Source organism: Nicotiana sylvestris, chromosome 6 (assembly GCF_000393655.2).
Source record: "Nicotiana sylvestris chromosome 6, ASM39365v2, whole genome shotgun sequence".
In the NCBI taxonomy this organism is placed as follows: Eukaryota; Viridiplantae; Streptophyta; class Magnoliopsida; order Solanales; family Solanaceae; genus Nicotiana; species Nicotiana sylvestris.
In genome coordinates this window covers 64,548,389-64,558,966 of record NC_091062.1, presented here as the reverse complement: position 1 = coordinate 64,558,966, position 10,578 = coordinate 64,548,389, and the positions used below count along the sequence as shown (strand labels likewise).

The 10,578-nt window shown below is 34.5% G+C and overlaps 1 pseudogene; it reads left to right on the top strand.

Moving 5' to 3' along the window:
* The first annotated feature begins 8,814 nt into the window (after positions 1-8,814).
* Positions 8,815-10,004, top strand: LOC138870127 (uncharacterized; annotated as a pseudogene).
* Positions 10,005-10,578: the final 574 nt, after the last annotated feature.

The window sequence follows — 10,578 nt, the reverse complement described above, 5'->3', positions numbered from 1 at the left end:
ATGCTTCTGAACAAAATCAATTACGGTGGCCGACAAGCCTCACACGTACCGCCACAAATCACTTGCATAACTTGCTCACGCTGAAGGAACTGATCACTGACACCAATATGCCAATTCAACTATGGCTAATCAACCTACCTCCTTCCAATTTTCCCTTAATTGCCTTGGAAATAATACTTCTCCATTCAACACCTAACATACTCCATCTGCACTCCTCCGGAGTGACTTTGAATCACGAGACCATGCTGTCTCAAATCCCACGAACCATTTCATATCTCCCAAATGCTACACCACAAGTCAAAATATTATAGAACATTTTGGGCACCTTCTCATAAGCTGCTACAAAGCTTGATTCTTATCTGTATCTATAATGTCGACATCATTAGGCACCACACTTTGCCCTTTGAATTCATGAGGACCGTTACTGAGAGCCACCCGCTCCAACTTGGCCCCGAATGCAACCACTCCACTGAATTTTATAACATATGAATACCCTTTCTATGAAGCACCCAGCGGGATCACTTCCCTTGAAGCATGCACCTATACGAGGCATAAATCATGAATCTTCCCTCAAGTCTAAACATGAGCCAATAAGGCTAACCATAACATGCATTCAACAATTCATTTACTCAAATTACCACTCATGGTCCTTTTCCGTAGCCGCAATAACCCATCAATACGCTAATAACTAGAATTCACGCAGGTAATTAACCATGCAACCCAATCGTAAGCGGTGGGACTCTCCCACTTAGCTCAAAGCTACTATTACACGACTTTCGAACACATTAGAACCATTCTCTCAAGTCATTTACTCTTATTCAAAATGCAATTCACCTGATCCAAGGAACATAACCACACGTGCCTCATTAGCATTTTGACACCGCAGGGTATGACCTCATTCCAGTACAACCAAACATCTTCCTGCTTCATGCACCGAGCATTCTTTACCAACGACAGCTTAAGACATACTGTGATTCTCACACATCTATAAAGCACCATGTAGCCTTTGTCCAAGTTTTCCCTCACTCGTGCCATCTTCGGACCAATTTCCGTAACCAGAGCTGATTCGCCAGCATGCCTCGAACCGGAACGAACATAGCACATGACCGCACAATTATCTAATCAATAGCAAACTCCCCAACTTGGCTCGAAGCCATAGATCACAACACATATACACTATTGTTGCCGTAATACCATGGTGAGATTAAACTCACTCCTTTATTCACTCACACAACAGTTAAGCCCACTATTAGGCGACAATTTTTTTTTTCTTTTTACTAAGTCCCAAATTTTTTCAAAAATTTCGGCAGAGTTTCCTTTGTAATTGGGCCTATACACCTGCCAGAGAATCACCAAAACCATCCTAACAACACATCCACAACTTGACAAAGCATCACAATGAAAAATTAAACAGTTAATAGTCCACCTATCATCCAACAGGTCTCCATCGTCACTTCCAAGTCATATAGATGCATCTCGCAGTTGTAACATACTCATCACGTAGCTATCCATCCATCATTCCCACTAATAGGGACAATACCGAACATATAAGTTCAAAACACTTGCTCACATAATCAGCACCTCGGTCTCAAGCCATAGGCAATGATCCGGCCTCAAGTCCTCCCGACTGGCCTAACATCAAACTCACAGAGACTACACCTCGCCCATCGATCGGGGAATTACAAGCCATCAAGGCACATCTAATACTGAGCATTCGTTCGCGCATACGAATATGTGGAAGGAACTGTAAAAGTTACTTTTTCAAGCTGAATCAAGGAGGCACGATTAAGAATTCAAGAATATGAAGTTTTTCCTAAAGGTTCTGCAGCCTCTCGAGGATAAATACAGACGTCTCCGTACCGATCCGCGAGACTCTACTAAACCGGCTCATGACTCGCGAGACCAATTAACCTAGGCTCTGATACCAACTTGTCACGACCCAAAATCCCAACCCGGTCGTGATGGCGCCTCTCGTGAGGACAAGGCCAGCCAATCAACAAAACAGTACATCTCTTTAGAATTACTTAGCAGGAATAAGTCTAAATCGTGGGCAATATAATCTTAAATGCGAAATAAACGTGATAGAACAAGGAAAACCATCCCAACTCAGCACGAAATCGGGGTGTCACAAGTCATTAGCTACTACAGAGTTTACAAATATTTTACAAATTCTGGAATTATCATAAATAACAAAGATAAGGGAGAAAACGGGGCTGCGGACGTCAACAGCTACCTCGTTACTCCTAGTCTCCGCCTGGCCTGGAAAGAATCAGCGCTCATGAGCGAACTCAGCTCTGCCTGTATCTGCACACATGGTGCAGGGAGTAATGTGAGTACTCCGACCTAGTGAGTAATAAAAGCAACTACAGTCCGAAGATAAGAAAACCTAGTAAATACACAAAGTAAGCTAAAATCCAAATATGCAGCAACATATGAAACTGAGCAGCTAAACAACAGTATAGATACAAATACATGAATACAATGCAATGCATATGATGGTACATTCCCGTACCCACTACGGCGTGCAGCCTGAGCCATCCCTATTTATTTATCGTCGACGACGCTCACTAGGGGTGTGTACAGACTCCAGAGGGGCTCCTACAGCCCAAGTGCAATATCTTGGTCAGTCATTGTTACCTGACTGGTCAGCCCATTGTTACCTGACCAATTTACATCATACAGTGCCATTGTTACCACTGTTTCAAGTATATCATACAGTGTCATTGTTACCACTGTTTCAAGTATATCATATAGTGTCATTGTTACCACTGTTTCAAGTCACTTTATAATCAGTCCAGAAAATAATATAATAAGCCCCTTGGGCATTTACAAAATAGAAGTTTCCAGCCCGAAATACATTTAAAATGTCATTTGAGTTTTCAACACTTAGAATTACGGCTAAGTTTGCAAAACAGTAATTAAAATCTTGGACTGAAATTAAATGATATGCAAATCATGCTAAGCAGTAATATTAATCCCCGAAGGATTCTACAAGTCGGCACAAGGCCACCAAACGTGGCATTAAGCCCAAATATCATCAATGCATGTGCGTATCAGTCGCCAACATATTATAAGTATCAATACAATGTGCGAATCAGTCGCCAATATACTATAATTATCACTCGGGATGGACCAAGTCACAATCCCCAATCATATACGACACCGCACCTGCCATGGGATGCACGTCACGCCTCAATATAGCGTTACGATGTGAAAGTCCGGGGTTTCAAACCCTCAGAACAACAGTTGCATCAATTACTCACCTCTAGCTCGCTATACCCTTGCCTCTCTAATTGGCCTCCTCGTGTGACGAATCTGCCAAAAATCACACAAACCTCGTTGAAGTTCGATTTCTAAAAGACGGGGTTTTAACCATACATATCTGAAATTCGCCCCTTAATGATACTATAATGATCCCATACAGTTATGTAACTTCAATCTACAATATAACACTCAATATGGCCAATATTAGTACTAGATCCCATAAATTATGCCATTTAGGCATATTATCAAACATCTTGTAGGTATAAATATTTACACCTCTTAACTATAGCATTGGTTCCTCCAACTATCACCATTAACCAACAATTCATCACACTATTATTCTTTAACAATTTATACTCCTAACATCACATGTGTGATCAACCATTCACACCCAAACCAACAAAAATTCCATCAAATAAACACCTCTAAATCCCTACCATGTTCATGTATTTAAATAGGGAATTTATGGCTTCCAACCACCATACAATAAGTTGTAATACTTGACTCATACTCATATTTCCATAATATATCCATATATGTGAGTCTAAGGTGTAGGATTTACCTTTTGGAAGAAATCTTGCAAAACCCTTCTTTGAGTTCTTGAAGGAATTTCTTGAAAATCTAAGGATTTTTAAGATCAATCCATGTTAATATAAGTGTTTGGGAGTAGTAATCAACTCAAAATACTCCAAAAATCTTACCTTAGGATCATAGGGATGAAGTTTGGGACGAAACCCCCTTGAGAGAGCAAGCCTTAACCCCAAAAATGAGTTGGGAACTCTCTAGGTCGGTCTTGGGGTACTTAAAAACCTTCAGTCGCATAGTTCGCGCGTTTGTTCGCACGTTTTGCTGAGCATTCTGCCTCAGACGCGCGAAATGTGCGACTTCGCGCGCTCTGACACCTGACCAGTGAAATGGTCATAACTTCCTGTATACACTTCCAAATGACAAACGGTTTGTTGCATTGGAAACTAGACTCAAAGAGATTGAATTTGATAGGTTGTAGCTCACACATCTTCTTATATAACGAGAGATATTATCGTTCAAAGTGAGGCCTTGTGCGCACTTATTTACAACTTTCGTCTATTATGAAATTTCCAACTTGAAAAGTTCCCGTTAGCCATCCGAAATCATCCCGAGGTCCTCGGGACCTCAACCAAAAATACCAATACATCTTATAATATTATTCAAACTTGTTCCAATTATCAAATCACCTCGACTAATACCAAAATTATCGAATTACACCGAATTCAAGTCTAAGTTCCTTTAAAACTTCCAAAACGCGCTTTCGATCAAAACTCGACAAAAAATATGTCCGAATGACTTAAATTTTTGCACACATATCCAAAATGGCATAACGAAGCTACAGAAATTCTCGGAATTCCATTCCGACCATCGGATCAAAATTTGTATCAACCGAAAATCGCCAAAATACTAACTTCGCCAAAATGAGCTAATTTCTTGACCGGACCTCCAAAATAAATTCCGATTGCGCTCCTAGCCCCTAAATCATCCCCCGAAACTAACCGAATCATCGGAATTCAATTCCGAGCCCTCTAACTCACAAGTCAATGTCCGGTTGACTTTTCCAAACTAATTCTTCCTTAAAGAGACTAATTTTCCCATTTCATACCAAACTCGATCCGAATTGACTCAAATTCACCAAGTACACATATTGAAACATGAATAAGCATTTAACGGGGAATATGGGATGAAAATACAGGAAGCGACGGTTCGGGTCGTTACAGTTTGATTGTAAATCAGGATTTTACCATTTAAAACTAGAAGACGAATCTAAGAAGTTAACAGCATTCACAGTACCACAAGGATTTTATGAATGGAATGTATTACCATTTGGATATAAAAATGCACCAGGTTAGATATCAACATTTTATGGATAACTACTTTAACCAATTAGAAAATTGTATAATATATATAGATGATATACTGTTATATTCTAGAACAGAGAACGAACATATAAAACTACTAGAAAAATTCATACACATTGTAGAAATATCAGGAATAAGTTTAAGTAAAAAGAAAGCAGAAGTAATGAAAAATCAAATAGAATTTTTAGGTATACAAATAGACAAAAACGGAATAAAAATGCAAACCCATATAGTACAAAAAATAATTAACTTAAATGAAACACTTGATACAAAAAAGAAGTTACAATCATTTTTAGGATTGGTTAACCAAGTAAGAGAATATATTCCTAAATTAGCAGAAAACTTAAAACCATTACAGAGAAAATTAAAAAAGGATATAGAATATCATTTTGACGAAAAGGATAAAATACATATACAGAAGATAAAAAATATGTGTAAAAAATTACCAAAACTATATTTCCCAGATGAAAAGAAAAAGTTCACATATATTGTAGAAACTGATTCTAGTGATCACAGCTATGGAGGAGTTCTAAAATATAAATATGATAATGAAAATATTGAACACCATTGTAGATATTATTCAGGATCATACACGGAACCACAAATTAAATGGGAGATAAATAGGAAAGAACTATTTGGATTATATAAATGTTTGTTAGCATTTGAGCCATATATTGTTTATAACAAGTTTATTGTAAGAACAGATAATACACAAGTAAAATGGTGAATAACACGGAAAGTACAAGATTCAGTAACTACAAAGGAAATAAGAAGACTTGTATTGAATATACAAAATTTTACATTTACAATTGAAGTAATACGAACTGACAAGAATGTTATTGCAGATTACTTATCAAGACAAAAGTACTCAAACTGATGAGAATCAAGAATCGAAAGATATATTTGCAATCCTTACTACCCTATCATTACAGATGGATAGTATGGGCAAAAGATTACAACAGCTAGAAAGTCAGCAGCATGACTATAAAAATGCGGAGCTAAGTCGATCGGAAGACTTAAAAATTCCAGAATTAGAAGGAGACGTTGGGAAACTCCAAAAAACCCATGACAAAGTTTGTTTACCTACAGCTGCAGGCACAAGCAAACAGGTGAATAAGAAGCTACATACCAATGTAAATTTAAACAACGTATTTGATAAGCCATTTACATCAAAAAAGCCAAAAGAAGCAATAGCTATAACCCCACAAACTACAACCTATGCTAATAGCCTACACCACAACAAAAAGGTATATAACCATATTACTCAAACATATATTGAGAATATATATAAAATTCAGACATTTCTAAACCTAAACCCCAGATCAACTACTACTACAGATCCAACACAAGATTATATAACCCAAAAACTACAGGGATATAATAGGCTAATAGCCCAACCAAAAACAAAAGCTAACCTAGTAAAGACATGTTACAACTACGGACTACTCAGCACCGTATATACCCACGACGGAGAAGAAATAATTGGAATACCAGAGCTATACAAAGCATTTGTCACCTTCAAAAGAATTACAAAAGGCAACCTATTCTTCATCAAATTCTATACAGCACCAGCTGAAATACTATATGATGAAATAAAACCCATTATACAGGTGATAAAGATAGGACTAACACGAGATATGATAATACCGGAAGAAATAGAGAAACAACCGGAGATACAGAAAATGGAGATACCAAGTTTCTATGCCAACAAAAGAATAATTGGTATAACAACTATTATTCAAGAACTAGCTAACAATTATCTACAAGGAAATGCTATCTGGAGCTATTATTCCAGAGACCAGTTAATGATATATGCCAACTCAAAAGAACTACGACAAGGAGATATGGATGAAGTCCAGAAATGGATTTTATCATTACTAAAGCCAGAAATGCAACCAACTACCAGAGCATTGAAAAAAGAATTTATTTCAAACGAGTTATTGACAAGATACTGCAAACTAGTGGGACACAAATATCCAGACCACATATGTTCAAAGTGCAACGGAGATGATAACTATGTACCAGAAGTCCAACTAGAATGAAGGTATCAGCAAGAAGACAAATGAAGGAAACAGCTATTGAAAACAAATAATGTAAAGGGTCGAGTCATGTAAAAAAGTCGTAAAGTAAGAGTCATAATCATGAACAGTAAAGGTCGTTCATGAATAGTAAGAGTCATGTAAAAAAGTCGTAAAGTAAATAGTAAGAGTCATAATCATGAACAGTAAAGGTCGTTCATGAATAGTAAGAGTCATTTGTGAACAGTAGGAGTCGTTTTAATTTTCTATATATATAATGTAAATCCGAGGAAGAAGGGACATCCTCATACTCACCTTCTCTCTCTTATCTTCTCTCAATAAAATATCTGATTATATACAAACTTCTGAAAGCTATGGAGCATTCAAACGAGTTACAAAACCAGGTAAGTTTATTCATAATCATGTTTAACTAAACTCTTATATTCCTTATAATCTCTTGAATATCATAATTGTTTATCATGTTATAGTACTGTTATAAAGAACATCTTGAGAAAGTTTGCCTGTCTAATAATGCTGAGAGTAGTTAAGCCCAGACTATGCCATCCTAAAGTGGAAACCAGTAGGCAAGGAAGCCGTTTAGGGGAGTACACAGAGTTGAGGCGCTGTTAGGGTAAATGATTGAAGCATGAAAAACATGGTAGTGACCAGAAAAGATTGTTCAGTATAACTTATTAAAATATGATAAACTCTATGATAAACAAAGAGGTTAGAGGGAATATGTTTAGTAAACACATGATAAGGATAAATAGTAAATCTGAATGAACAACCACACGTATTTATTAGAAGAAAATATTGACTACAAAATACTTATATTATATATCTTTAACAGACTTAATAACGATGTTAAAAGAAAAATTTATGATATTTTAGTTACTTTTGAAATAATATATGTAATGGAACAAGCATTTACAGAACTAATTGTATCACAAGAAATAGATATATTAGATCTATATGAATTAGATTTATATTCAGATTAATGATCACATATCAAGTTAATAAAATCTGTTTATAAATGAAACATAACACTTTTCATTACATAAGATTCTATAACACCCAGAAATGGAAACTTCTTAAAAACCTCAGTAACATAAATAGAAAAATAGATTGTGTTAAACACAATATTAAAACCTGCAAAGATATAATTAAATATAATAGATTACGTAATAAAGCTTTATTAACTATAGAGAAAGAAATTGGATTTTATAGAGATAATCTTGAGACTTATCAACACAGAAAAACAATAATTCTTACAAATATTAAAACAATGAATATATGTATCAGCAGGTATACATCGCACTATTAAAATGCTAAAAGATCCTATTCCTATTAAAATGACCCCCCCCCCAAATAAACATATACTTTAAGAAACAAAACCATGGAAAGGAACACTGACATTAATAGTACAAATCTGCAAAAAATACTATAAACAGTGAGACAATTACAGAAAATACACAGATTAAAATAATTAAAAAATCAAGGAAAATAAGGAAGAAACTGAAAAAACTATACCTAGAATATGAATACCTAAGTATTACAAAAACAAACAAAGCTAGGCTATCTGAATTAATCGATATAATATCTAAAACAGAATATAAATATATTTGCTATCTTAAAAAGAAAAGATGAATAAAGAAGAGTTCGCACTAGAAGCGAAAACATATGAAAATCCAGAAGGATTAAAAATAACAATAATATTTTCCAACTTAGGAAGAAGATACAAGAAAATAGGAAATAACCTGAACTTAATGTTAGAAAAAGAAACTGTAAAACTAGAAGATAGTTTAACCGCAATGGTTAGAATAACAAAAGAAAACGAAGAAATAGACAGAAAAAGAGAAATAAAAGAAATACAACAGCAAGCTAAAGAAAAAATACAACAGATAAAAGAAGTAAAAAACACTAAGATAACAGAATTAGAAAAAGAATTAGAAATGCTAAAACAGTTATACGCTAATAAACTAAAAGAAAAAGAAAAACGTAAAGAAGAAGAACAAGAGCTAAAACTGACAAATGAGATAGAAAAGTTCAAATTACAGTTAGAAGAAATACAGGATAATGCACCAAAAATAAGCATGAACGAAATAAATGACCAAAGTGATAACGACACAAATCTAGGAGAAGACTATTCAGAAACAAGTGAAACATACACAAAACTAATAGAAAAAAACGGAAAAGATGAAAACAAATCCAGAAATAAATACAGGAGATATGATCGAAGATAAACCAAGCACATCAGGAGTAAAAAATCCAAGACAACTAAACCCAATCTATTACAGAGTAAGTTATGATTCATATGATAGAAATAAAACATTATGGGATAAAAGGCTAAATAGGAAATGGACACCAAGACAGATAACTGAACAATGTAATTTTTTAGATCTAGATTGTGTAGCAGATATAAATAAAACAATCCAATTATGGATAGGGTACATCTCCAAACAACTAATAGATAATAAAATTGCAATAGCTGAAACACCAGGATATATAGAAAGAACACTTATAGGAACGGTAAAACTATGGTTACAAAATTTATCAAGTGAAAGCCTAGATACATTAAGAAGTAATAAAAAACTTGATGGAACAACAGCAACAACAGTGACAGATATATTGAATAAATATGAAATAGCAATAAGAAATGAGTTTAGTAGTATGACAACAGAAGTAGAAGAACAAAATAAAGAAAAAACTACAAATAGAAATTTGATGACAAAATTAGCAATATGTAATATGTGTTATATAGACGAATATACTTGTGCATTTAGAGACTATTATTATAAAGGAACATATAGTCCAGATGAAAGTAAGGAAATAAGAAAATTATATTTTACAAAATTACCAGAACCGTTTAGCTCAAAAATAATAAAAAATTGGAATGAAGCAGAACTAGCAGATACTCTAGGAGCTCGAATAAAATTTCTACAAAACTGGTTTATAGAATTATGCGAAAAGTATAAAGAAAATATCAAAATGGATAAAATATTAGTAAAAAATTTGGCATGCTGCAAAAGTAGAATAGCACCCCAATTTGGCTGCACAGATAAATATTACAAAAAAGAAGGAAAGAGAAAGAAATTTAAATCAAAATATTCAAAATATAAATATAGGAAACCAAGAGGAAGATATTATGTAAAAAATTATAAACATAAAAAACCATATAGGAAAAAGAAAAAACTAACAGAATGTACTTGCTATAATTGTGGAAAGCTAGGACACTTAGCCAAAGATTGTAGATTACCAAAAAACACCCAAAGAAAAAACAAATTACCGAAATAATGATAGATAATGATAAATATACACAAATAGAATATGTAGATTATGAATTAAGCAGTGAAGACAGCATATATGAGATATCAGAAAACGAGTTCCCCGAAAATGAAAAAGAAATA